The following is a 27307-nucleotide window of genomic DNA, read 5'->3' on the forward strand; positions in this document are numbered from 1 at the left end:
ACACACACACACACACACACACACACACACACACACACACACACACACACACACACACACATCAGTCACTATGCGACCTTCATATGCGACCTTCATATGTATATATATATATATATATATATATATATATATATATATATATATATATATATATATATATATTTGTATCGATATATATATTTGTATCGATATATATATTTCTATCGATATATATATTTCTATTGATATAATTATATATTTGTATCGATATATATATTTGTATCGATATATATATTTGTATCGATATATATATATATATATATATATATATATGTCTCGATATATATATATGTCTCGATATGTATATATATATATGTCTCGATATGTATATATATATATGTCTCGATATATATATATATGTATGTATCGATATGTATATATATGTCTCGATATATATATATATATATGTATCGATATACTGTATATACACATGTATAGATATCAAGTCAATTGGATGACAATTGACGATTTATGTAACCCTAATGTTTGACCTTTCGACCCATTGACCTCAAAAACAATATGCCCCTAGCTTGTGTGTACTTCAACCAGGTGGCTGTGTTTCATGAAGATCAGAGTAAGATTGCAACCTGTAGATGATTTACATACAGACCACCCAGACAGACATAATAACAGACTAGACCAATCAATATACTTGCGAATCTTCTTCGTAAGTCATAAAAAGCATGAATGACACCAATGATGTTTGGAGAATTGTAATGAATCGATCACTTCGTGCTTCACCGGTTGCTCATATTGTACGTTGTAGTGTATGTGCGGGGAGTTGTTGCGTATGTGCGGGGAGTTGTAGTGTAGTGAATGTCAATGGCTCAGGGAATAGCTAAATGCACAAGGATCCATTTGAGTTCCCAAGGGTCCATGTAACTAGCCTAACACGCAAGAATGTGTCTGAGGCTGTGAGCCTGTGAAAATGATGATAAATTGAACAAAAGAATATTGTGAACATAAAAAATGGGTCGATATCTTGACAGGGCATTCATGTGGCGCCACCCATAATAGGGAAAAGGGAGGGAAGTGTTGGTAGACATATGGTCAGAAAGAGGGAAGGCCGTTTGGAGAGGTGGGAATGAGGGTGATGGGAAGAAGAATAAGAAGCATATATGGAACATAGAGAAGAAAGGAGGCTCCACATTTTCAGTCATTTTGTTTATGTAATATGTAGGTGTCCTGACGCTGATGAAAGATGTCTACAGCTGTATCAGGTCCATCTACAATAGAAAAAACTACATGGGTAGGAACATTTGCGATTTGGTAAACAACTATTTCAGTGCCAATGAACAGCGACCAATTCCTTTTCAGACAACTCCGCTCAGCTTCCAGGAGGAAAAATCAAATATCCTAAATCATTCATTACATCGTCAATGAATGATTGAGGAGACCTATTTAAACCGGAGCAGGAAATCCTAAAATATTGGGAAACTTTGTTCCTCAGAAGTGCCGATGAGGTGTCGATTGAGGTGTCCTGCAATGACCCAGACATATTGTATGAAATCATTTTCCTAATGCTGCATTTAGGCCTGGATGGGATGGTGTCTCCTCGGTTTGCAGGAATGATGAATACATTTCAATCAATGCTCTGCTGCAGCCCAGAGTCCCAAAACAATGAATTCAGAGCAGTTCATCATTTCCTATAAGTACTTTATGAATCTCCCATCACAACCTTTGAAACAGCAGTTTGGAAGCTCCTCGTGCTCCGTATCAAATCGAGTCTGACTGTCCTCTTCCATCTGTCATAACAGGGGTGGAAATGGCTGCCATCATGGAAGATTACGAGGGTAGGCGAGCGCTTGGTCAATGACAGAAAAGATGAACGGCGGGTGAGAAAGCAGGTGCAAAACAATCTAATCTCCCAAGCAGGTAACCACTTTCACCGGACAACCTATCAGAGAATGGCGAATCGCACAACGACATCCAGAATCATCATAATTGCCCACTCCGCACAGAGTGCAGTACAAACTTCCAGCGATAAAACAGGTGTCGTGGAAAAGAACTAAATCTAGGAAATAGGCCTTTTCATTTGACGCACCACATGCCCTTGTCACATTTTATGTGGTACAAAGTGAAATGTTTCACATGATGTCAGAGCGAGTTCTTTTTCTACTGATATAAGTGAGGATATTATGTCATAAACACCAGCTGAGGCCTTGACAACAAACGATTCCGGAATCGCTGCCATTGTTAAGATCTGTTGGAATCCGAGTGCAATGACACAGAGGTTAAGAAATAAAATGCAATATGATGTTGGGAATGTTTCATGGCCTCGAACAGCGTAGAAGTGGATCTGCATGGAAGAGAAGAAAACGGAATGTGAAAAAGGTGGATCTGGGGTGTATTGACGGGGGTAGAAAAGATCAAGGTTTTGGATGGGGGAAGACATGAGATGGTGGTGAACAGCTGTTTTGAAGACCTGGAGGGAAGAAAAGAGTGAAAGAGGGGAAAAGAGGAATGCAGAGAGTCTTGATTTTGGCAGTTTCACCATAAGAGGGTTGCTGGCAGATCTTGTGCGACCTGTAGGAATATTTGGGGGACAGAGCCCAGAGAGAGCTGGGGGAGCAAGGCCGGAGAGGAGTCGGTAGAAGACAGAAAGACCACCAACATGCCTGCAGTGAGAGAGAGAAAGCCCCTCGGAGTTAGCTTCATCGCGGGAGATTCCAATGATTCTAAAAGCCTTCGTTTCTATTCCTCAAAAGGGTAATATGAGGGCATGGAGACATGGTACTTGCCTAAAGGCCTATTCTTCGATAAATTACCATGGGGATATTTTTTATATCGAAATAATTACAGATTGGATGGCAAGCTAAAGACTCCGATGCATTGCCAGCTGGCCCAAAGTCCGATAAATCTTAGTGGCAAATGAACCCAGAACTGCAGAGCTCAGAAGTGAAAGCTGCATCATATGATGCCTTAAACAAAGCCCGAAACTTGTATTTCCTCAATCTGTTATATTTTTCACCATTTTGTGTTCATTGCATGAAATGAAATATTCCAATTGCAGAATCTTCGTAGCGATTTTCATATAAACTGTTTGGCTTGAGGTCACAGCTGGTACATAGAGATTATGGCAGTTGTTGCAGCGTAGATGTGGTGATAAATTACCAAGCACATTCCTCATTGGCATTTACATTATGGAGAAACAAAAATGTCAAAGATTGCCCTTGGTGAAGCATTGTCGATGAACATCTTTTATACGCTGCAGTAAAGAGCTCGCAAATTCTGCAAGACACTAATGCCGCCGAGTGCTCGTGTTAAGGCCAAAATGGCTGCCTCTCGAGCCTCTGTGTTTGCCACCATTTTCTAGACAAAGACAAGGCATTTGATGTCTGTTTGTACAATATGTGACTAATGATCCAAATGTTACAATAATTTTATTGTTCAAATAACTGTGAAACCTTGGTGTCTCATTTGTAACAGTAATGGTGTCTCTCTATCACTGACCGGTTTTCAAGAGCAGCCAAGAAGCAATTTTGCTTCTGCAACTATTTCAGTTGTGTTGGGCTCTTCCAGGTTTTGTGAGGGAGCCTTCATGTGAGTTGATGTTGCACTCGGTATCACATAAAGCCTATTATTTTTTGAGATTGTCACAGTGAGGATTTCTGATGAGCTGTTATGGAGTCAACATTGTGGCAGCCCAGCCATGTTACATCTGACAATATTGTTAGGATTAGGGGAGGGAGAGGGAGGAGAATTGCTCCCATCATTTCAAAACGTGTGCCACTCACAGAACCAAGGTTTTATAGAATCACAAATGTCTCTCATTTTACCTGAATCATAAGTTGTTTTTTTTGTATTTACTCAATATAATATGATGAGCTCAGGAAAGCATATCAATCATTACTGGATGTTATTGATTTACTATGCCAGTGTAACACAAATATTCCAGGATTTTATTTTTTGTAAGATCTCAGTGTTAATTTAAACACTCAATCCAGCTCAAAGAGCTGGCAGGATATATGAAAGGTTCAAAAGTTTGCTTTTGCAATGCTTTTTCCTTTTTCAATTCACAAAATTTGAATTATTAATATATACCAGCGGGCCCTCTGGGCGGGGGTACCCTTCTCGGCCAACTTTCGGTGGGCAATGTGCTGTGGCAAGCACACGTCTTGGAAATGCACTTATAAATTTTTGTCATTTTTGAAAGATATTTTATTGATCACAACATATTGTTGCGGTTTTAGGAAACCACTGAGAAGTAATGGCGACCACCATACAGGTCCCTTAGAATGACGTTCCGCAACCTAATTTGGGTCGCGAAGGATTTTCAATGGGTCGCACAATCGTTTCAGAAATCACGGGGAAAAAAAACTTTATCGACGATTTACTTCTCCCGTCTGAACAGAACAGAGATCAAACGAACGCCGACACAAACTTTATAGTGTGGCCTCTTATACCGCACTGTACCGATGTACCGCGATGTACCGCGCGTGCATCAGGTCAGTCAGATCATACGTTTAGTTTCCGACACGCGAATGCCCATTGCTTTTCATTCGAAAGATTGAGCTGTGAGCGTAAGGTACTCACCATGGCTGGAAAGTATCAGCCTGTGTTCCTGAACTATGGGTTCACCTTGAATATCGATAAGCACAATGTTCATCGACCACAGTGTGTGATATGCCTTGACGTGCTGGCCAACGAGTCCCTCAGGCCCCAGAAGCTGAAACGGCACCTCGAGAAGAAACATGGAGATCATGTCAACAAGTCGCGGGAGTTTTTTCTCCGGAAAGAACGTGAGATGAACAACAGCAAGTCAGTAATGAGTTCGGCTGTTTTTCCGTCGAAGGGACTGACCAAAGCCAGCTACCTGGTGGCGGAGAAGATAGCCAAAGAAAAGAAACCGTACACTATTGCAGGTAACTTCTTCTTTTTTTTTTTTCGTAAAAGTATTTCACTGCATTGGCGGTTTGTAGGTTCATAAAGTAATACATGGCGCTGTAAGTATAGTTAAATTTAGTTTTTCATTTCGTCTTTAGAATATTGATGTGTCGGGTTCTTGCTTACTATTACTCGTACCATGTATACGTTGTTATATCACAACTTGGGAAGTTTTATTGTTTGTTGCAATACAGCCATTCTTAAACTTTGCCTTTTTAAAAAGTACGTACGGCAATCACATCGTACATATTGAATTTTTATGATGCCTTGGATTGCTTGGAACAAAATCAAGATGAATGATTAAGTGAAAGAAATGTTAATGTTGTAGCAGTTACCGGAAGCATGGCACAATTACCTTGCACCGGCCGATGACGCAACCGGTCATTTGTCCGGACTCGCCCGGGCGTGTCCAGACTTACCTTTCCCGGGCGAACACTTGTTTTGCATACCACGCCCCGTTGAGAGGCGTGGCTTACCTATTTGCATACCATGCCCCACCTGAGAGGCGTGGCTTTTGTGTATTGAGTTTCCCTTATAAATTGACGCCCGTTCGATGGGCTTATTCAGTGCTTTTGAGTTCTTTCGTGTTGAGCTAAAATAAATAGCTCGGTGAAACTTCGTTCCTGTGTCGTCCATTTTGGCTGGCTTTATCATGCGAGCACAGCTCCCACAATTGGTGACCCCTTTCGAAGAACAGGGCGATGGAGTCGGCTGTAGCTTTGAAGCTTCCGGGCTTTTGGGAGTCACACGCAGCCGTCTGGTTTGCTCAAGCGGATTCTCTCTTCACCCTGCGGAACATTACAGAGGACATGACGCGCTACCACCATGTCTTCTCCACGCTCAACGCCTCCACCGCTGCCTGGGTCCTGAGCTTCCTACAGCACCCGCCGAACGCCGACAAATACGGCGCGCTCAAAGGCCTACTCCTTGGTGCATTTGGACTCACGGAGACCGAACATGCATGACAACTACTCGACCTACCGGAGCTGGGCGAGGCCCGTCCATCCGAATGCATGGACCACATGCTTGCTCTTCTCTGTGACCACAGCCCGGACTTCCTCTTCCGCGAGCTGTTCCTCCGGCGGCTACCCGGGCAGGTACGGTTAGCTTTGGCTAACTCGCCCATCACGGACCCCGCACCCTGGCCAGGGAGGCCGATAAATTTTTCTCGGCCAGGCGACACGTCGGAGCGGCCACCTGGAACCCTGGGCCGACCGAGGCAACGCCCGTGCCACGACCGGCGCCATCACCGGCCGAGTCCGTGCCACTGATGGCAGCGGCCGCCGCGACGCCCTGTCCACCGAACTCGACCGCCGGAGCCTCCACCAGAGCGGACCATGTGCTATTACCACGCCAGGTTCGGGCAGAAGGCCAGAACGTGCCGCCCACCATGCACTTTTGGCAGGTCGGGAAACGACCAGGCCGGCGCTCGCTGCCTGCCATGAGCGTCGGCCATTCAGGCAGCCTTCTGTTTATCACGGACACAGAGTCCGGGCGGCGTTTTTTGTGACACCGGCGCTCAGCTGAGCGTGATACCCGCCTCGGTGCAGGACAAACAGGCCGCGCTGTGCGGCCCCGCCTTGGTCGCCGCAAACGGCTCCTCCATCCGCACCTTCGGTTCGCGCAGCGTCGCATTCTGCTTCGGGGGCCAGCGCTTCAGGTGGGACTTCATCATGGCGAACGTGCCCATGGCCTTTGCTGGGTGCAGATTTTCTTTGCGCGCATGGGCTTTTGGTCGACGTCAAACGGCGTCGGCTCATTAACGCGGAGACCTTCAGCTCGCTCGCTTGCTCATTGAGCGGCTCCGCTCCGACCAAGCTAGCCTGCGCGCTCCTGGCCGTGGACGATTTCACCCGCCGACTCGCTGAGTTTCCCGCCCTCACACAGCCGACGTTTTCGGCCGTCGCCGTCAAGCACGGCATCAAACACCACATCCCGACCACTGGTCCACCGGTCTACGCCAGGGCTTGCCGCCTTGACCCGGCCAAACTCGCCGTGGCGAGGGCGGAATTCGACGCGCTGGAGCGATTGGGCATTGTGCGGCGCTCAAATAGCGCGTGGGCCTCGCCCGTGCACATCGTGCCCAAACCGGGTGGCGGATGGCGACCATGCGGCAATTACCGCCGCCTCAACGACGCCACTACCCCCGACCGGTACCCGATACCACACATACAGGACTTTTCCGCCTGTTTGGCGGGACGGGTGATCTTTTCCAAGGTCGACCTCATTCGGGGCTACCACCAGGTACCCGTCCGGCCGGCCGACGTGCCGAAGACTGCGGTAATTACACCTTTTGGCCTCTTCGAGTTCCTTCGCATGCCGTTCGGCCTTAAGAACATGGCCCAGGCCTTCCAACAGCTGATGCACCACAGCGTGCTGTGCAACCTCACCTTCCTTTTTTTTTTTTTTTTTTTTTTTTTGTATACAAGATCGAGGCTCGTGAAAGAGCTAACATTAATCACACAAAAAGACAAACCGACACACAAAACACAAAAAACAAGGGGAGCGGTAGACAAGATGGGGAGAGAGGGGGAAGGACACAAAAGAGAGGGGGAAGGACACAAACACAACATTTGAGAGCAGGGACATCGGGAGGACTTGGGGGGAGGTGGGAGAGGATTAAAACATATGAACACTGCAAGGACTCTGGGGTGAATTACCGGGGGTAGAAAAGATCAAGGTTTTCGATGGGGGAAGATAAGAGATGGTGGTGAACAGCTGTTTTAAAGACCTGGAGGGAGGAGTGGGATTGAAGGGAGTGGGGGAGTTTGTTCCAGAGGCGGGAGAAAAGGGGAATGAAAGAGTGAAGGTGAGCAGAGAGCCTAGACTTTGGCAGTTTAACCAGAAGAGGGTTGCAGGCAGATCTTGTGCGACCTGAAGGAATATTGGGGGGACAGAGCACAGAGAGAGCTGGGGGAGCAAGGCCGGAGAGGAGTCGGTAGAAGACAGAAAGACCACCAACTTGCCTGCGGTGAGTGAGTGAAAGGCCCTCGGCGTTGACTACATCACAGGAGATTCCAATGATTCTGAAAGCTTTGGCCTCAACAGCGTGAAGCCGAGCAAGGTGTGAGGCAGGAGCACCAGCCCAGAGGGGGGAACAGTATTCCATTGAGCTGCGGATGAAAGCCTTGTATGTGGTGAGGAGCTCAGGTGTGCCAAGGAAGGACTTCGCACGACGGAGGATGCCCAGTCGGCGACTGGCTTTGGAGGCCAGCTTGGAAATGTGGTTTTCCCAAGAAAGATCATGGCAGATAGTGAGACCCAAAAGCTTGAGCGACAGAACTTCTTGGAGAGGATTGTTGAGAAAGTAGATGGGAGGGTTGTCCAGTCGGTCCTTTCGGAGAGACATTGTAAGAGTGTGAGATTTGTCAGGATTGAAAGACATGTTCCACTTGTTTGACCAGTCTGTGATTTTGTCCAGGTCTGCAGAGAGTGAGGAGGCTGCAGACTGCCGATCTGAGGGATGAGGAATGGAGCGACAGAGAGTAGAGTCGTCAGCAAAGAGATAGAGAGGATTTTCAAGAGAGTCAGAGAGATCATTGATGAAGACCAGAAAAAGCACAGGGCCCAGAACACTACCTTGGGGAACTCCAGCCTGAACAGGAAGAGGAGATGAGAGAAACCCATTCAGGGCCACACGTTGACTACGACCAGAGAGGAAGTCCGCCAGCCATGCGTGGAGATTTCCATGGATACCAAAGGAGGAGAGTTTGGAGAGCAGAGCAGGGTGCCAGACCGTATCGAAGGCACGTGAAATGTCAAGGGAGACAGCTCTAATTTCCTGTTTGGCGTTGAGGACCTCCATCCATTGTTGAGAAAGCAGAAGCAGCATGTCCAGAGTAGAGTGACCAGGTCTGAAACCAAATTGATGATCAGAGATCAAGCCATTGGAGAAGAGGAAAGATTTAATATCTGAAGCAATGATGGATTCCATGACTTTGCTGATAATTGGGAGAAGGCTGATTGGTCTGTAGTTGCTGGGATCTGTTTTTGCACCTTTTTTGTGCAAAGCGGTGATGTTGGCTGATTTCCAAGCAGATGGCAGATGACCTTGAGCAAAAGAGAGGGTGAAGAGAACAGAAAGAGGGAGTGAAAGTGCAGAAGAACATGATTTTAGGACCCGTGGGCTGATGCCGTCAGGACCAGTTGCAGAATCAGAGTCGAGGGTTGCCAGAAACTTTTCCACCTTGTCAGGAGGAAAGGACACAGAGTCCAGGACCAGCTGGGTACGACTGGGTACGGTGGGTACAGAGAGGGATGGGTTTGGGACACAAGATTTAGAGGCAAACAGAGTTGAGGCATTCAGCTTTTTCACGTGCGGAGTCAGCCGTTAAGCCGTTTGAGGTGAGGGAGGGGATGGAGGGGGAACAAACACCAGAAACAGATTTGACCAGACGCCAACAGGATTTGGAAGAGGGAGACAGATAAGAGAGCTCGGTCTTGAGAATGGTGAGATATTGTTTCCTGGCTCTCCTGAGGGTGGACACACACTTGTTTCGGGCTTTGTGAAAGGAAATGAGATTTCCTTCCGTTGGATTTGCTTTCCAGGAGACGAAAGCAAGTTGTTTCAGGGCAACAGCCTCACCACAAGATTCCGTGTACCATGGACGGGAGGAAGGGTATGACAACTGAAGACGAGATGGTATAAATCTGTGCATGAGAGAGAGCAATTTACTTTGAAAGAATTCCCAGGATGAGTTGATGTCAGAGGCGGTAGAGATGGGAGACCAGTCCAGATGATTGATGGCTGCTTGAAGACCGTGCCAGTTGGCCTGAGTGAAATGCCAGACTCGTCGACGCTGAGGAGGCTCTCTGAGAATGGTCAGAGAGATGTCCACTTTGACAAGCACATGATCAGATGAGCCGATTGGAGCAGAAGAAGAGCAGCAGACATTTTCAGGGAAGTTTGTCATAACCAAATCCAGAAGAGAAGATGCTCCGTTGACTGAGATCCGGGTCGGGAAATTGACAGATTGTGTCAGTCCCAGTGAGTCGCAGAATTCCTTTGCTGAAGAGCCATGGCTGGTGAGAGAGGTACCCACACCCAGCCAACTGGCATGGTGACAATTGAAATCACCACATATGAGGAAGAGAGAGTTGGGATGGGTAGATAGAAGTTGGTCCATATTATCAGACAGTGAGATGTAGATGGAGTCATCGCTGATTGGTGGACGGTACAACACACATATGAACAAAAGGTGGGAGCGAAGGGGAAGCCGTAGCCAAAGGTATTCCTGGGGGTGAGGTGGAGAGAGGGCAGTGGAGGGCGAGTGAGGAAGTTTTTTATAAAGATAGCAACCCCACCTCCAGGACGAGGCTCAGGTCTATCATACCGGAGGAGGGAGTAACCTGGGAGAGATACCAAGGCATCAGAGACATCATGAAGGAGGAAAGTTTCTGTTAAGCAGATCACATCTGGTTTGTCAGAAGCAACCTGTATGGAGAGGTCAGTCAAGTTTGAGCGAAGGCCCCGGATGTTTGAGGTCCATACCGTTAATGAAGAGGAAGGGGGAGCATCGGGTCCAGAACAGGGGGGGGGGAGGGGTAGGGTAAGATGTGGAAGAGGAGGAAGAGGTAGGGAGAGCTGTTGAAGGTGTGTCAGAGATTTCAGAATAGCTTGGAGAAAGGGAAGAATGGGGCGGACAAAAGGTTTGATGGAGATTGGGTGAGGCACAGTGAGGTGTTATTTGAGGAGGGGGAAGAGCAAGGCAGAAGGTTTGGGGAGATGAAGGTGAAAGTTGGAAGGAGGAAGAAGCAGGGAGGATGCTTTGAGGAGGAGGGGTGAGAGGGGAGTCTAGGAGGGGAGGAGCGAGGGAGAGTCTCGGAGGGGAGGGGTGTGGGGGGAGTTTAGGAGGGAGGGGAGGGAAGGGGCAAGGGGGGAGATTTGAAAGGGATGGGTGATAGGGAGGATTTGGAGGGGAGGGGTGAGATTGGATTTTGAAAAGTGTACGATTCATGGGAAACGAACATTTTTTGCAAAATGAGTTTGAGACCTTCGAGTCAAAAATACGTTTGAGGACACTGGAGGAGGGATGGAGTTCTGGATAGTTTAGGGAATGTAGAAAGGAGGAACTGTAAGAGATGGTATTATATATATTTTTTGGAATGAATAGATTTGGTGAGCAAGACTAAAGCATCCTTTTGTAGGAAAAGAAGAAAAGGGTGTTATAATATATGAGAGAAAATAGTTGTTCAGGGGAGAGATTATACATTTCTAACCACGTGATCGCGAACGAAGAACGAACGAACAAAAAGAACAAATAAACGAATAAGACCTGGGAAGGAAATACTTTTTTGGGGGGGTTTTTTTTTTTTTTTTTTTTTTTTTGTGAGTACAGATATTAAACAAGGAGGTACGGGGTGAACGACTGGGACGAAACAGTGAACGAAAATAATTTCAGCGCATTCGACGAATCGCTGAGAGAAAAACAAACCACAAGGTCGGATACGGTACGGTAGTCCAAGCCTACGAGTACTAGGCCGCAGAATACTCGATACCATTAACCGACGATTGTGTATACATGTACGAAAAATTAGCACCGAAAATTTTCCAAAAGATACGCTATAGGTACATACACCGAAAGATAGATACAGTCTCGACAAAAACACGATTGAGAAATATCACTTAGCTTCGAAAGCGTGAGCGCATGGAGCAGCTTCGAAAAGACGTGACCTCGCCGTGATCTGATCTGATCCTTTTCGTCTACTTGACGACATTCTCGTCGCCAGCACTTCCCGGGTGGCGCACCTCATCCACCTGCGCACGCTTTTTGAGCGCCTCGGCCAGCACGGCCTCATCTTCAACCCGGCGAAATTCCAGTTTGGCGTAACGGCCGTCGACTTCCTGGGGCACCGCATCACGAAGCGCGGTGCCGTCCCGCTGCCTACCAAGGTGGAAGCAGTCACAAGTTTCCCGCGCCCCCGCTCCATCAAGGCCCTACAGGAATTTTTGGGGATGGTAAATTTCTACCACCGGTTCGTGCCTCGCGCCGCCCAACTCATGCGCCCCCTGTTGTACGAAGCCCTCCGGGGCAAGCCAGCCAAGCACGACGTCGCCTGGACCACAGAGATGGACGCGGCGTTCACGGGCGCTAAGCTGGCCCTCGCCAACGCGACTATGCTGGCGCACCTGGCGCTCGACGCACCCATCGCCCTCACCACGGACGCTTCCGACTACGCGGTGGGCGCCGTGCATGAACAGTGGGTGAACGGGGCTTGGCAACCACTGGCCTTCTTCAGCCGGCAGCTTCGCCCTAACGAGCGCAAGTATAGCGCTTTCGACCGCGAGCTCCTCGGCCTTCACCTGGCTGTTCGCCACTTCCGCCATCTTTTGGAGGGCCGCTCGTTCACGGCGTTTGTGGACCACAAACCCCTGGTCTTCGCCATGGCCAAGGTTACGGAGCTGTGGACGGCCCGCCAGCAGCGCCACCTCTCCGCCATGTCCGAATTTACGACGGACATCCGGCACGTCACGGGCAAGGACAACGCTGTGGCCGATTGCCTCTCCCGGTCCGGCGCGAACGCCGTCCACCTGGATGTGGACTTCGCCCGCATGGCGGCCGACCAGACCGCCGACCCCACGGTGAAAGCCCTCCGGACAGCGGACACAGGCCTGCGGTTGGCCGACGTCCCCTTCGAGGACACAGGCACAGTTCTCCTGTGCGACGTTTCCCTGGGCCAACCTCGCCCCATTGTGCCCACCGGATGGCAGCGACACATTTTTGACGCCCTCCACGGCCTTTCCCACCCGGGCCGGAAAGCATCACAGAAGCTCGTGGCAGCGAAATTCGTCTGGCACGGGCTCCGTAAAGACGTCCGCGACTGGGCCAATGCCTGTGTCGCCTGCCAGCGCGCAAAGGTCCACCGGCACACCCAGGCCCCGTTGGCACCATTCGACGTGCCCGGGCGGCGCTTCGACCACGTCAATGTGGACCTGGTGGGACCCCTTCCCTCCTCGTGGGGCTTCACCCACCTCCTCACGATGGTGGGCAGGACCACCAGGTGGCCGGAGGCCGTCCCACTGGCATCAACAACATCCGCCGACGTGGCGAAGTCCTTCATTGGCACTTGGATTGCCCGTTTTGGCGCCCCCTCGGACATCTCCTCCAACAGAGGCCCGCAATTCACCTCCGAGCTTTGGGGCACGGTCGCCCAGGCCTTGGGGGTCAAGCTTCACCGCACCACGGCCTACCACCCCCAAGCCAACGGCTTGTGCGAGCGTTTCAACCGCTCGATGAAGGCCGCTCTCAGGGCCACCCTCCAGGATGACGGTTGGGCCGACAGGCTCCCGTGGGTCCTATTGGGCCTCCGAATGGCCCCTAAAGAGGACCTCCAGGCTTCCACCGCCGAGCTGGTCTACGGACAGCCACTGCCCGTGCCGGACGAATTCATCCCTGACGCCACCGGCCCCTGGTCCACGGCTCGCCAACGCTCGGTCCTCCAGGAGGCCGCCAGGAGATTTGCCCCCGTGCCCACCACGGCTGCCCCCAACCCCACGTCCCCCCAGCACTTCGCACTGCGGAGTACGTTTTTATCCGGCACGACGCACACCGGGGACCGCTCCGGCCGCCGTATGATGGACCTTTCCGGGTCCTGAAGAGGGACGACAAGTCGTTCATCATCGACATCGGCGGCAAGCCGGACCGCATCTCTGTGGACCGCCTCAAGCCGGCCCATTTGGACCTCGACCAACCTCCACGGTTCGCCACGACGGGGCCGTCCCCCGTCAACCAAGCCCCCCGCCCGACCATCCACCGCCACGCCACCTACCACCCCCACACGAATCGCCAGGGGTCGTTTCGGCCGGGTCATCAGGACCCCCCTCAAACTGACTCTCCTGGTGCATGTTAATTCTGGGGGGGCGCATGTAGCGATTACCGGAAGCATGGCACAATTACCTTGCACCGGCCGATGATGCAACCGGCGAGCGGTCCGGACTCGCCCGGGCGTGTCCAGACTTGCCTTTCCCGGGCGAACACTTGTCTTGCATACCACGCCCCGTTGAGAGGCGTGGCTTACCTATTTGCATACCACGCCCCGCCTGAGAAGCATGGCTTTTGTGTGTTGAGTTTCCCTTATAAATTGCCGCCCGTTCGATGGGCTTATTCGGTGCTTTTGATTTCTTTCGTGTTAAGCTAAAATAAATAGCTCGGTGAAACTTCGTTCCTGTGTCGTCCATTTTGTCTGGCTTTTTCGTGTGAGCACAGCTCCCACAATGTGTTATTTTATTTATCTTGTATTGCAGAGCAACTCACCTGCCATGCGCCAAGGCGATGTGCAGAGAAGTGCTTGGAGAGACGGTGGCTTCCAAGATAAGCACCAGTCCGCTTTCTGCCGACACGATTCGCCGACGGCTAAAGACATGGGCGAAGACATCGAGCACCAGCTGTACGCAAATCTAGAGGCCAACAAGTTTGTCATCCAGTTGGACGAGTCAATGGACATCGCACAGAAGGCGTTGATCCTCATCTTTGTTCGTTATCGGCATGGCGATGATTTTATGGAGGATCTTCTGGCATGTGACGAGCTACAGACCAAGACCACGGCCGCAGAGATATTCGCAGTCGTCAACAAACACATCGCGTTGCATAGCCTCAGGTGGGAAGACTGTGTTGGCACCGATGGTGCGGCATCGATGACAGGTCGGCGCAGCGGTGTCATTAAGCTAGTCCAAGATGTGGCACCAGAGGCAAGCTGGACCCACTGCTTCCTCCACCGCGAGGCATTAGCGGCGAAAGAGATGTCACCTGGACTTGCCGAAGTAATGGACATTGCAGTTAAAACAAACCATCTCAGGAAGAGCGCCCTAAATTCGAGGTTGTTTGCAGAGCTGTGTAAGGAGAAAGATGCAGAACACACCACGGTGCTGTATTTTGCAGCTGTTCGCTGGCTCTCCAGAGGAGATGCTTTGGCAAGATTGTATGAACTTCGCGACCAGGTCCTCGCATTCTTGGAGGTGGCTAGGTCAGACCTGGCAGTCTACTACAAAAACAACAAATTCATCGCAACATTGGCATACATGGCCAACATCAACTTGTTGAACAATCTGAACATATCGTTTCAGGGCAAAACGAACAAGCAGGCGAAATCCGTATTCGTAATGTATGACAAGATAGCGGCGTTCAAGTCAAAGCTGGATCTATGGAAGAGAAGAGTACAGACCAATAATGAATTTGACATGTTCGAAAACCTGGATGATCTGCTCAGCAAGAGTGTTGAGGAACGTGTGGACATTAAAGATGTCATCGTCGAACATCTTGTGAACCTGCGCAAACGATTTGACGAATACTTTCCTGTTGATCCACGCGTGGAGAAGAAGTGGATCCGAGACCCTTATTCAGTCGATGTTCAGCAGTGCTGCAACTTGTCCAACAGATTAAAAGAGGACTTGATCGACATCGTGTCCGACGGTACACTTGAGACACTGTTGAGGAAGGACACTTTAGTAAAGTTTTGGTTGACAGTGTCTCATGAGTACCCAGAGGTTGCACATCTCGCGGTAAAGTTCCTGATGCCATTCACGACGACGTGGATGTGTGAGGCAGGTTTCTCAACGGTGACATATCTGAAGTCCAAGTATCGAAACAAACTGGAGACAGTGGCCCTGTGCGCCGACCTGAGAATCGCATTGTCGCCGCTTCAAAGCCGAATCGATGATCTCGTAGCCAATATGCAAAGTGAACCATCGCACTGATGTGGATAATCCACATCTACAATGTTGCTAACGGAACATTTGAATTAGGCTTGTAAGTTTCACTTTTGGGTTAAATCAGTGCAAGTTGTTTATTTAATGTTGTTCATGATAACGGAACATTGAACCTGGATATAAGTTCAGATGCATATCGGGTTTTTTCAGTAAAAGCTATTCTTGTTTTGTTTATCAGTTCATGTTACATTTTAAGTTCATCATCTATTCACGATGAAGATTAAAATAAAGTTCAAACACCTCATCTTGGCGTGTCACTCTAATAATTAAAGTTTTATTCTATTTCACAAAAGATACACCGCCAATGAATGTTGTGAGATTCATTTTCATCTTCATCATCATCTTCTTCATTAAATCTTCATCCGGATTCATCGTAGTGGCGGATTCATCTCTTCCGAACTATCTCTTCCAACTATCGTCTATGGGGCACTGGGGCAGAGACCTGGGCGTTATCAACAAAAATGGAGAAAAAATATAACGGCAGCCCAACACGATATGGAACTAAATATGTCCGGATAGACATAAAAAGATAGACAAAGAAATGGGTCAGAGAACAAACCAAATCTTAGGATTTGTTGGAGATAATCAAACTTAGGAAATGCAAATGGGGCGGTCTAACCCTAACCCTAACAACCCTAACAACAACAACAGGTGGACAACACTATCAACAACATGGAGACCTATTGATGGCAATAGGAGCAGGGGAAGGATGGAGGGGTGGAGAAGAGGTGTAAAAGAAAAAGAAAACATTTCGTAAGTGAAAATCATTTTTAGATCACGGGGGATATGGATCACGAGCACATTCGTCAATAAGTTAAAAAAAATTGATATTCCATTTCACATAGTTATTTATTTTATTATAGAAATTTAGAAGATCACCAAGTATCAATTGGGGATGTAGCTCAGCGGTAGAGCGCACGCTTCGCATGTGTGAGGTCCTGGGTTCAATCCCCGGCATCTCCAACTTTTATTATAAACCTGCAATAAATAATTTTGGAATCACTTGAACCAATTACAACGAGCACGACACTCAGAGTGCATCACTGAGTGCCTCATGCGTTCAAAAAAGACCATCGTTAACTGAATACGCTGCTACTATGGCCCACTGCTCTTATGGCCCATACACCTGCATCATTAATGCACCTTATTATGTTAGTTTCTTGGCATGGGATATGGACGCCATAAAATTAATTTGTTACATTTCAGCTGGTCATAGATCAGATATATGAAGTTTCAAATTTTTCAGATAACAATTTCAATTCAACCACTTATGGCTGGAATACAACTTCTCTGATGATGTCATTGTTATCACCCTTTATACCCCATGGGGAGTTTATGACATATGATAAGTTTCAATTTTTTAGTTGAGCTATTTTGGAGAAAAAGATGTCCAATTTTTTCCTTTAATCCAATATGGCTGCCATACCATGTCATCTATGACATAAGAGTTAGCAATAAAATATTCTCTATTGGGAGTTAACTATTCTCTATGTTTAAAGTTTCGCAAAGATCAGACAAGTGGATGCAGAGAACACCATTTTTAAAGCGAAAATATATTGATGTGGACACACAGACAGATAGATAGACAGACAGGGGCGTTGCAATATTCTGGAATCCACTTTGGGGGAGACTAACAATTACATCAATCCCAAATGGAGTTGAACCAGTTCTCAAGGCAAAAGGGGTGTCACACTGATTTATTGATTATATTGTTACAGCCACTGGTTTTGGGTCCACTACGAGAGGGGACCCTTGGCTCTCCTCTAACATACCGGGCTTGAGGCCACCGAGCACGACGAATAACTTCATGTCACAGTGTGTTGTTAATCAACCGTGAATGCCAATTAGTCAACCACGTGGTCCAGTAGTGTCCACCGTCTAATTGCCTTTAACTGGATGTCACGTGGTCTCCTGATTGGGGAATATGCCCTCGGTTATGCACAAATCTTATCTTCATTGGATCTAAATTCAGGAGTCCGAGTAACCGCTAGTGCATACCAGACTTGCTTCAGAGCCAATTACTTGGGGAATTATAATCTCCCAGATTAGCATAAGTGTGGACAGCGCTGGACCAATGTGGAAAAGGTGAACACAGACAGATCGGAAATGAAGCTAAACAAGAGGGAATTTATCATGTACAAGAACCAAGGTGAGATGTAAAATGCAGGGGTGTGGTTCTATTTAAGCACTTTAATTCACAAACAAGCATACAATCAAAATGAATCAAAACCAAAAAATGTAATCAAAATGTACAAGGGGGAAATCATGAGAAACGAAGGGTCCAAGTGATCTATACAGCAAAGTAAACGGACAAGATCCAGAACTTAACCCTTTGCCTTACTTACTGGCTATACGCAAGACATGGATACCCAATCAAACATCCACAGAAGGGGAGATGAGAATCGGAGGGAGTCCTCTTACTCTTGGCTTACCGGGCGGGGGTCGTCGTGCCCTCGCTGCATCACAGCGTTTCCTCGACGCGCCATAGGGGCAAAAAAGGGGGAAAACCTCTCTACACCCCCCACCCCCACCGCACCACAATCAACCACTACACAAAGGGAAGGAACTAATCTGGTCTTATACACGATGGAAATAACTAAACTGCCGGATCTGTATGTTGCAATTGCGTTCTGGGCTGGTTCCTAGAACCGCAACGATATGAAAAGACATTTAATTTTTTTCCTATTATAATAAGTGTTGTTACTTGTTTAAGAGTTCATGGAAGTCCATTGAAATGCTTTTAGATTCATATTACAATTACTTGTTCTGTTGTCACATCTCAATTATTAAAGTTCCTACTGGACTCATACTTTTGCAGCCCATTGTGTGTATCGCTTGGCCAATCAAAACCTAAACCGGTTTGGCCAATCTCCACCAAATGTTGCACATGTGCGGAGTACCCAGGGCCACTCTGCATCGAGCACGGTACATGAATGAATTGATGATTGAATGATAGGCTAACCCTAATATTATCGCTCTGACATAAAAAAGAATTTGTTTCACATGAGATTTAATAATCACAGGGTATACTTTGGCAGTATGGTTTTAGTTTAAATCGATCAGACATCAGCCATTGTGTTCCACTAACCCTATGCTGTCGTTTTATAAAATCCTTTGTGCCAAATCAATCAAATTTGATACAATGTATGCAGTTCCACAGCTTGATCCCTGCTGTCATCATTTCCAACATCATACAATTTCCAGTGGATGTAAAATTTCCGTGTTTTGTTACAAGAACAATACATTTTCTTGGATCTTGAATCTTGAATAAAATGTTACAGCCTTTTATATTTATTTTTCTCTTTTCCAAGGTATTGATCATTGAAGAGGAGAACGACAGGGAGAAATGGATCGTCAGACAAAATAAGGCAAAAGGGAAAACAGTGGAACGACAACAAATGGATGCACGACATCATAAGGAGAGGAACTGCAGGACAAGGGTGCAACCTTTTTCTCCGTGGGCCTGGATCAAATTGAGTCGAAATGTCCTCTTCCAGTGGAAATGAAAAATCCAATCTCACCCCTCCTCTCCAAATCTTCCCCATCACCCCTTCCCTCCAAAACTTCCCCATCACCCCTCCCCTCCAAAACTTCCCCATCACCCCTCCCCTCCAAATCTACCCCCTTGCCCCTCCCCTCCAAATCTTCCCCATCATCCATCCCTTTCAAATCTTCCCCCTTGCCCCTCCCCTCCAAATCTTCCCCATCACCCCTCCCCCCCAAAACTTCCCCATCACCCCTCCCCTCCAAATCTACCCCCTTGCCCCTCCCCTCCAAATCTTCCCCATCACCCATCTCTTTCAAATCTTCCCCCTTGCCCCTCCCCTCCAAATCTTCCCCATCACCCATCTCTTTCAAATCTTCCCCCTTGCCCCTCCCCTCCAAATCTTCCCCATCACCCATCCCTTTCAAATCTTTCCCCTTGCCCCTCTCCTCCAAATCTTCCCCATCCCCCCTTCCCTCCAAAACTTCCCCATCACCCCTCCCCTCCAAAACTTCACCATCACCCCTCCCTCCATATCTGCCCCCTTGCCCCTCTCCAAATCTTCCCCATCAACCATCTCTTTCAAATCTTCCCCCTTGCCCCTCCCCTCCAAATCTTCCCCATCACCCATCTCTTTCAAATCTTCCCCCTTGCCCCTCCCCTCCAAATCTTCCCCATCACCCATCCCTTTCAAATCTTCCCCTTGCCCCTCCCCTCCAAATCTTCCCCATCACCCCTCCCCCCCAAAACTTCCCAATCACCCCTCCCCTCCAAATCTACCCCCTTGCCCCTCCCCTCCAAATCTTCCCCATCACCCATCTCTTTGAAATCTTCCCCGTTGCCCCTCCCCTCCAAATCTTCCCCATCACCCATCCCTTTCAAATCTTCCCCCTTGCCCCTCTCCTCCAAATCTTCCCCATCCCCCCTTCCCTCCAAAACTTCCCCATCACCCCTCCCCTCCAAAACGTCACCATCACCCCTCCCTCCATATCTGCCCCCTTGCCCCTCTCCTCCAAATCTTCCCCATCACCCATCTCTTTCAAATCTTCCCCCTTGCCCCTCCCCTCCAAATCTTCCCCATCACCCATCCCTTTCAAATCTCCCCCCTTTCCCCTTCCCTCCTAAACTCCCCCCACACCCCTTCCCTCCGAGACTCTCCCTCGCTCCTCCCCTCTTACCCTTCCTCCTCAAAGCGTCCTCCCCGCATCTTCCCCCTTCCAACTTTCACCTTCATCTCCCCCAACCTTCTGCCTCGCTCTTCCCCCTCCTCAAATAACACCTCACTGTGCCTCACCCAATCACCTTCAAACCTTTTGTCCACACCATTCTTCCCTTTCTCCAAGCTATTCTGAAATCTCTGAAACGCCTTCAACAGTTCTCCCTACCTCTTCCTCCTCTTCCACATCTTACCGTACCCCCCCCCCCTGTTCTGTATCCGATGCTCCCCCTTCCTCTTCATTAACGGTATGGACCTCAAACATCCGGGGCCTTCGCTCAAACTTGACTGATCTCTCCATACAGGTTGCTTCCGACAATCCAGACGTGATCTGCTTAACAGAAACTTTCCTCCTTCATGATGTCTCTGATTCCTTGGTATCTCTCCCAGGTTACTCCCTCCTCCGGTATGATAGACCTTCCTGGAGGGGGGGTTGCTATCTTTATAAAAAACTCTCTTCCTCACTCGCCCTGCACTGCCCTCTCTCCACCTCACCGCCAGGAATACCTTTGGCTACGGCTTCCCCTTCGCTCCCACCTTTTGTTCATATGTGTGTTGTACCGTCCACCAAACAGTGATGACTCCATCTACATCTCGCTGTCTGATAATATGGACCAACTTCTATCTACCCATCCCAACTCTCTCTTCCTCATATGTGGTGATTTCAATTGTCACGAAGCCAGTTGGCTGGGTGTGGCCACCAGCCATGGCCATGGCTCTCTCACCAGCCATGGCTCTTCAGCAAAGGACTTCTGTGACTCACTAGGACTGACACAATCTGTCAATTTCCCGACCTGGATCTCAGTCAACGGAGCATCTTCTCTTCTGGACTTGGTTATGACTAACTTCCCTGAAAATGTCTGCTGCTCTTCTTCTGCTCCAATCGGCTCATCTGATCATGTGCTTGTTAATGTGGACATCTCTCTGACCATTCTCAGAGAGCCTCCTCAGCGTTGACGAGTCTGGCATTTCACTCAGGCCAACTGGCATGGTCTTCAAGCAGCCATCAATCATCTGGACTGGTCTCCCATCTCTACCGCCTCTGACATCAACTCATCCTGGGAATTCTTCCAAAGTAAATTGCTCTCTCTCATGCACAGATTTATCCCATCTCGTCTTCAGTTGTCATACCCTTCCTCCCGTCCATGGTACACGGATTCTTGTGGTGAGGCTATTGCCCAGAAACAACTTGCTTTCGTCTCCTGGAAAGCAAATCCAATGGAAGGAAATCTCATTTCCTTTCACAAAGCCCGAAACAAGTGTGTGTCCACCCTCAGGAGAGCCAGGAAACAATATCTCTCCGTTCTCAGGACAGAACTCTCTTATCTGTCTCCCTCTTCCAAATCCCGGTGGCGTCTGGTCAAATCTGTTTCTGGTGTTTGTTCCCCCTCCTTCCCCTCCCTCACCTCAAACGGCCACACAGCTGACTCCGCACGTGAAAAAGCTGAATGCCTCAACTCTGTGTTTGCCTCTAAATCTTGTGTCCCAAACCCATCCCTCTCTGTACCCACCGTACCCAGTCGTACCCAGCTGCTCCTGGACTTTGCGACCTTTCCTCCTGACAAGGTGGAAAAGTTTCTGTCAACCCTCGACTCTGATTCTGCAACTGGACCTGACGGCATCAGCCCACGGGTCCTAAAATCCTGTTCTTCCGCTCTTTCACTCCCTCTCTCAGTTCTCTTCACCCTCTCTTTTGCTCAAGGTCATCTGCCATCTGCTTGGAAATCTGCCAACATCACCGCTTTGCACAAAAAGGTGCAAAAACAGATCCCAGCAACGACAGACCAATCAGCCTTCTCCCAATTATCAGCAAAGTCATGGAATCCATCATTGCTTCAGATATGAAATCTTTCCTCTTCTCCAATGGCTTGATCTCTGATCATCAATTTGGTTTACGACATGGTCACTCTACTCTGGACATGCTGCTTCTGCTTTCTCAACAATGGATGGAGGTCCTCAATGCCAAACAGGAAATAAAGAGCTGTCTCCCTTGACATATCACGTGCCTTCGATACGGTCTAGCACCCCGCTCTGCTCACCAAACTCTCCTCTTTTGGTATCCATGGAAATCTCCATGCATGGCTGGCGGACTTCCTCTCTAGTCATAGTCAACGTGTGGCCCTGAATGGGTTTCTCTCATCTCCTCTTCCTGTTCAGGCTGGAGTTCCCCAAGGCAGTGTTCTGGGCCCTGTGCTTTTTCTGGTCTTCATCAATGATCTCTCTGACTCTCTTGAAAATGCTCTCTATCTCTTTGCTGATGACTCTACTCTCTGTCGCTCCATTCTTCATCCCTCAGATCGGCAGTCTGCAGCCTCCTCACTCTCTGCAGACCTGGACAAAATCAGACTGGGCAAACAAGTGGAACATGTCTTTCAATCCTGACAAATCTCACACTCTTACGATGTCTCTCCGAAAAGACCGACTGGACAACCCTCCCATCCACTTTCTGAATAATCCTCTCCAAGAAGTTCTGTCACTCAAGCTTTTGGGTCTCACTATCTGCCATGATCTTTCCTGGGAAAACCACATTTCAAATCTGGCCTCCAAAGCCAGTCGCCGACTGGGCATCCTCCATCGTGCGAAGTCCTTCCTTGGCACACCTGAGCTCCTCACCACATACAAGGCTTTCATCCGCAGCTCAATGGAATACTGCTCTCCCCTCTGGGCTGGTGCTCCTGCCTCTCACCTAGCTCGTCTTCACGCTGTTGAAACCAAAGCATTCAGAATCATTGGAATCTCCCGCGATGAAGCTAAATCCAAGGGCGTCTCACTCACTCACCGCAGGCAGGTTGGTGGTCTTTCCGTCTTCTACCGGCTCCTCTCTGGCCTTGCCCCCCCCCCCCCAGCTCTCTTCTGTCCCGCAAATATTCCTACAGGTCGCACAAGATCTGCCTGCAACCCTCTTATGGTTAAACTGCCAAAATCAAGACTCTCTGCTCACCTTCACTCCTTCATTCCTCTTTTCTCCCACCTCTGGAACAAACTCCCTCACTCTCTTCAATCCCACTCCACCCTCCAGGTCTTTAAAACAGCTGTACACCACAATCTCTTATCTTCCTCCATCCAAAACCTTGATCTTTTCTACCCCCGCTAATTTCACCCCAATTCCACTTTTATGAAACACCAACTTCTGTCCTGGAAGTCCTTGGTGTCCTTGTGTTTTATACTTCTCCCACTCCCCCCCCCCCCCCCCCACTTCCCACGCCTCCTCCCCCCAAACCCTCTCCTTCCCCACACATCTCCCTGCTCTCAAATGTTATGTTTGTGTGCTTCCCCTTCTCTCCCCATCTTGTCTTCCGCTCCCTCTTTTTATATATCTTGTTTGTCTGGTTGATTTGTTTGTGAAATAAATGTTAGCTCTTTCACGAGCCTCGATTCAGTATACAAAAAAAACAAAAATGGGAAAGCCAAGTAGTTGGAATGTTAGATGTGCAATGATGTGGTGGTGGGACGAAGACGTGAAATTCTGGAGGGAAGAGTTCGAGACAGGTGATGATAGAGGGTGTGTATGAGAAAATTGAGGGGAACATTGAAGTTTATATTTTGAGAGGGTAACAAGGAAAGGTTTTCTGGTAGAATGTATGTTACCTGGAGGGGCAGGTACTTGGGCAGAGAGGTGAGAGAGCAGGAGGAGACAGACTAGATAACACCAAAACAGAACTGTAAGGCCACCAGAAGCTGCCTATAATGAGTGAAAAGCATACCCGGAGACAGCTTTCTGATGTGAGATTCTAATGACGTGAGGCCAATATATTCAAGGGTCTCAACTGTGGTTTGGGGGCCAAATGGAAAGTAACAGCATCCGTCCATAAAGGAGAGCCCTATTCCACGATGCTCTCGATATGGAGGCTTTGTACACTATTTTAAGTTGAGAACGGCAAAGCAAGGAATTGCTTCAGCAGGGAATTCCAAAGTATGCCCCACTGGTGAAAATAGAGAGGCGCCTAACTATCAGAAGAGTAAACTATCTTGAACGGAGTGGAGTCATCTGCTAAGTGATATGATGTATTTTTGCAGTGATGAATAAATATACTCAACATAAAAATAAACTTATGAAATCTTTAGGACACATTGAAATCCTCCACACAAAAATGAAAAATATTTGAACACAGGTAAAGTTCAGCTATCTTTACTAAACACATGTCAATAAACAAGAGGTTGCATCAATCACAAAAAACAAAAAGCATCAACATCACAAGGGGTGGTGCAACAAAAGTCACAGCACTGCAACACAAAGGCACACACCTGAATACAGTCACAACAAAATTACACTGGAATGGACACAACACTCCTCACAGTCAAGGACAGAATGACAGAAGTCCTCAATATCGTGTGTGTCCTCCCTGAGCTGTGATGCAGGAGTACACCTCTGACGCATGCTCTGCACCAGGCGTATGATGCGGTCCGGGGAAGTCTGTCCGACTCCTCCTGCAAGCCTTGAATGAGCATTTGCCAACTGACAGCCGTTGATCTGAGTTGTCATACCCCGTCCATGGTACACAGAATGTCCTCCCGTCCATGGTACACAGAATCTTGTGGTAAGGCAGTTGCCCTGAAACAACTTGCCTTTGCCTCCTGGAAGGAAAATCCAACGGAAGGAAATCTCATTTCCTTTCACAAAGCCCAGAACAAGTGTGTATCCACCTTCAGGAGAGCCAGGAAACAATATCTCTCTACTCTCAAGACTGAACTCTCAAACCTGTCTCCCTCTTCCAAATCCTGGTGGAGTCTGGTCAAATCTGTTTCTGGTGTTTGTTCCCCCTCCATTCCCTCCCTCACCTCAAAGGCTACACATCTGACACAGCATGTGAAAAAGCTGAATGCCTCAACTCTGTGTTTGCCTCAAAATCTTGAGTCCCAAACCCGTCCCTCTCTGTACCCACCGTACCCAGTCGAATCCAGCTGCTCCTGGACACTGCGTCCTCTCCTGACAAGGTGGAGAAGTTTCTGTCAATCCTCGACTCTGATTCTGCAACTGCACCAGACAGCATCAGCCCACGGATTCTAAAATCCTGCTCTGCCGCTCTATCTCACCCTCTCTCTGTTCTCTTCACCCTCTCTTTTGCTCAAGGTCATCTGCCATTAGCTTGGAAATCAGCAAGCATTACCGCTTTACACAAAAAATGTGTAAAAACAGATCCTTGCGACAACAGACCAATCAGCCTTCTCCCAATTATCAGCTAAGTCATGGAATCCATCATTGCTTCGGATATCAAATCTTTCCTCTTCTCCAATGACTTGATCTCTGATCATCAATATGGTTTCAGACCAGGTCACTCTGATCTGGACATGCTGCTTCTGCTGTCTCAACAATGGATGGAGGCCCTCAATGCAAAACAGGAAATGAGAGCTGTCTCCCTTGACATATCACGTGCCTTCGATACGGTCTGGCAGCCCGCTCTGCTCACCAAACTCTCCTCCTATGGTATCCATGGAAATCTCCATGCTTGGCTTGTGGACTTCCTCTCTAGTCATAGTCAACGTGTGGCCCTGAATGTGTTTCTCTCATCTCCCATTCCTGTTCAGGCTGGAGTTCCCCAAGGCAGTGTTCTTGGCCCTATACTTTTTCTGGTCTCCTTCAATGATCTCTCAGACTCTCTTGAAAATCCTCTCTATCTCTTTGCTGATGACTCCACTCTCTGCCACTCCATTCATCATCCCTCAGATCAGCAGTCTGCAGCCTCCTCACTCTCTGCAGACCTGGACAAAATCACAGACTGGTCACACAAGTGGAACATGTCTTTCAATCCTGACAAATCTCTCACTCTTACTATGTCTCTCCGAAAAGACCGACAGGACAACCCTCCCATATACTTTCTGAAAAATCCTCTCCAAGAAGTTCTGTCACTCAAGCTTTTGGGTTTCACTATCTGCCATGATCTTTCTTGGGAAAACGACATTTCGAAGCTGGCCTCCAAAGCCAGTCAACGACTCGGCATCCTCCATCATGCGAAGTCCTTTCTTGGCCCACCTGAGCTCCTCACCAAATACAAGGCTATCATCCACAGCTCAATGGAATACTGTTCTCTGCTCTGCGTTGGTGCTGCTGCCTCACACCAAGCTCGTCTTCACGCTGTTGAAACCAAAGCTTTCAGAATCATTGGAATCTCCCGTGATGAAGCTAACTCCGAGGGCCTTTCACTCACTCACCGCAGGCAGGTAGGTGGTCTTTCTGTCTTCTACCGACTCCTATCCGGCCTAGCTCCCCCAGCTCTATCTGTGCTCTGTCCCCCAAATATTCCTACAGGTCGCACAAGATCTGCCAGCAACCCTCTTCTGGTGAAATTGCCAAAATCAAGACTCTGCTCACCTTCACTCCTCTTTACTCCCGCCTCTGGAACAAACTCCCTCACTCTCTTCAATCCCACTCCTCCCTCCAGGTCTTTAAAACAGCTGTTCACCACCATCTCTTATCTTCCCCATCCAAAACATTGATCTCTTCTACCCCCGTTAATTCACCCTAGATCCAGTTTTTTTTGAAATTCCAACTTCTTTCCTGGAAGTCCTTGCAGTGTGCATATGTTTTATACCTCTCCCACCTCCCCCCAAGCCCTCTCCCTCCCACAGATCTTCCGTTGTCCCTGTTCTCTGCTGTTGTACTTGTGTGCGCTTCCCTCTCTCTCCCCATCTTGTCTCCCGCTCCCTTTATTGTATGTTTTGTGTGTCCGTTTTTTTTTTTGTGATTGATGTTAGCTCTAACACGAGCCTCGATCTTGTATACAAAAAATATATATATCTCGATGCAAGACGTCGACCAAGCTCATCCCATAAATGCTCAATGGGATTGAGGTCAGGGGAATAAGGCATCCAAGGCATCACTTCAACACCCTGTTCCTGGAGGAAGTTGGTGGTCAGGTGAGCAGCACGGGGTCGAGCGTTATCCTGCTGGAAAACTGCGATGTCAGGATGAGCCTGGAGAAATGGCAGCAGATGATGTCTCAAAACTTCATTGACATAACGCTGACTTGTGAGATTG

The 27307-nt window shown here is 48.3% G+C and overlaps 1 protein-coding gene and 1 non-coding gene across 2 annotated transcripts in view; one reads left to right on the forward strand and one right to left on the reverse strand.

The window, feature by feature from the left end:
* Positions 1–27307, reverse strand: part of LOC137429512 (thrombospondin type-1 domain-containing protein 7A-like) — a 665061-nt gene that overhangs the window by 119269 nt on the left and 518485 nt on the right. The window lies entirely within an intron of this gene.
* TRNAA-CGC (transfer RNA alanine (anticodon CGC)) lies at positions 16523–16594 on the forward strand. The gene has a single exon. It is a non-coding gene; the product is annotated as a tRNA-Ala (tRNA).

Source organism: Myxine glutinosa, chromosome 6 (genome assembly GCF_964187855.1).
Source record: "Myxine glutinosa chromosome 6, kmMyxGlut1.1, whole genome shotgun sequence".
Lineage (NCBI taxonomy): Eukaryota > Metazoa > Chordata > Myxini > Myxiniformes > Myxinidae > Myxine > Myxine glutinosa.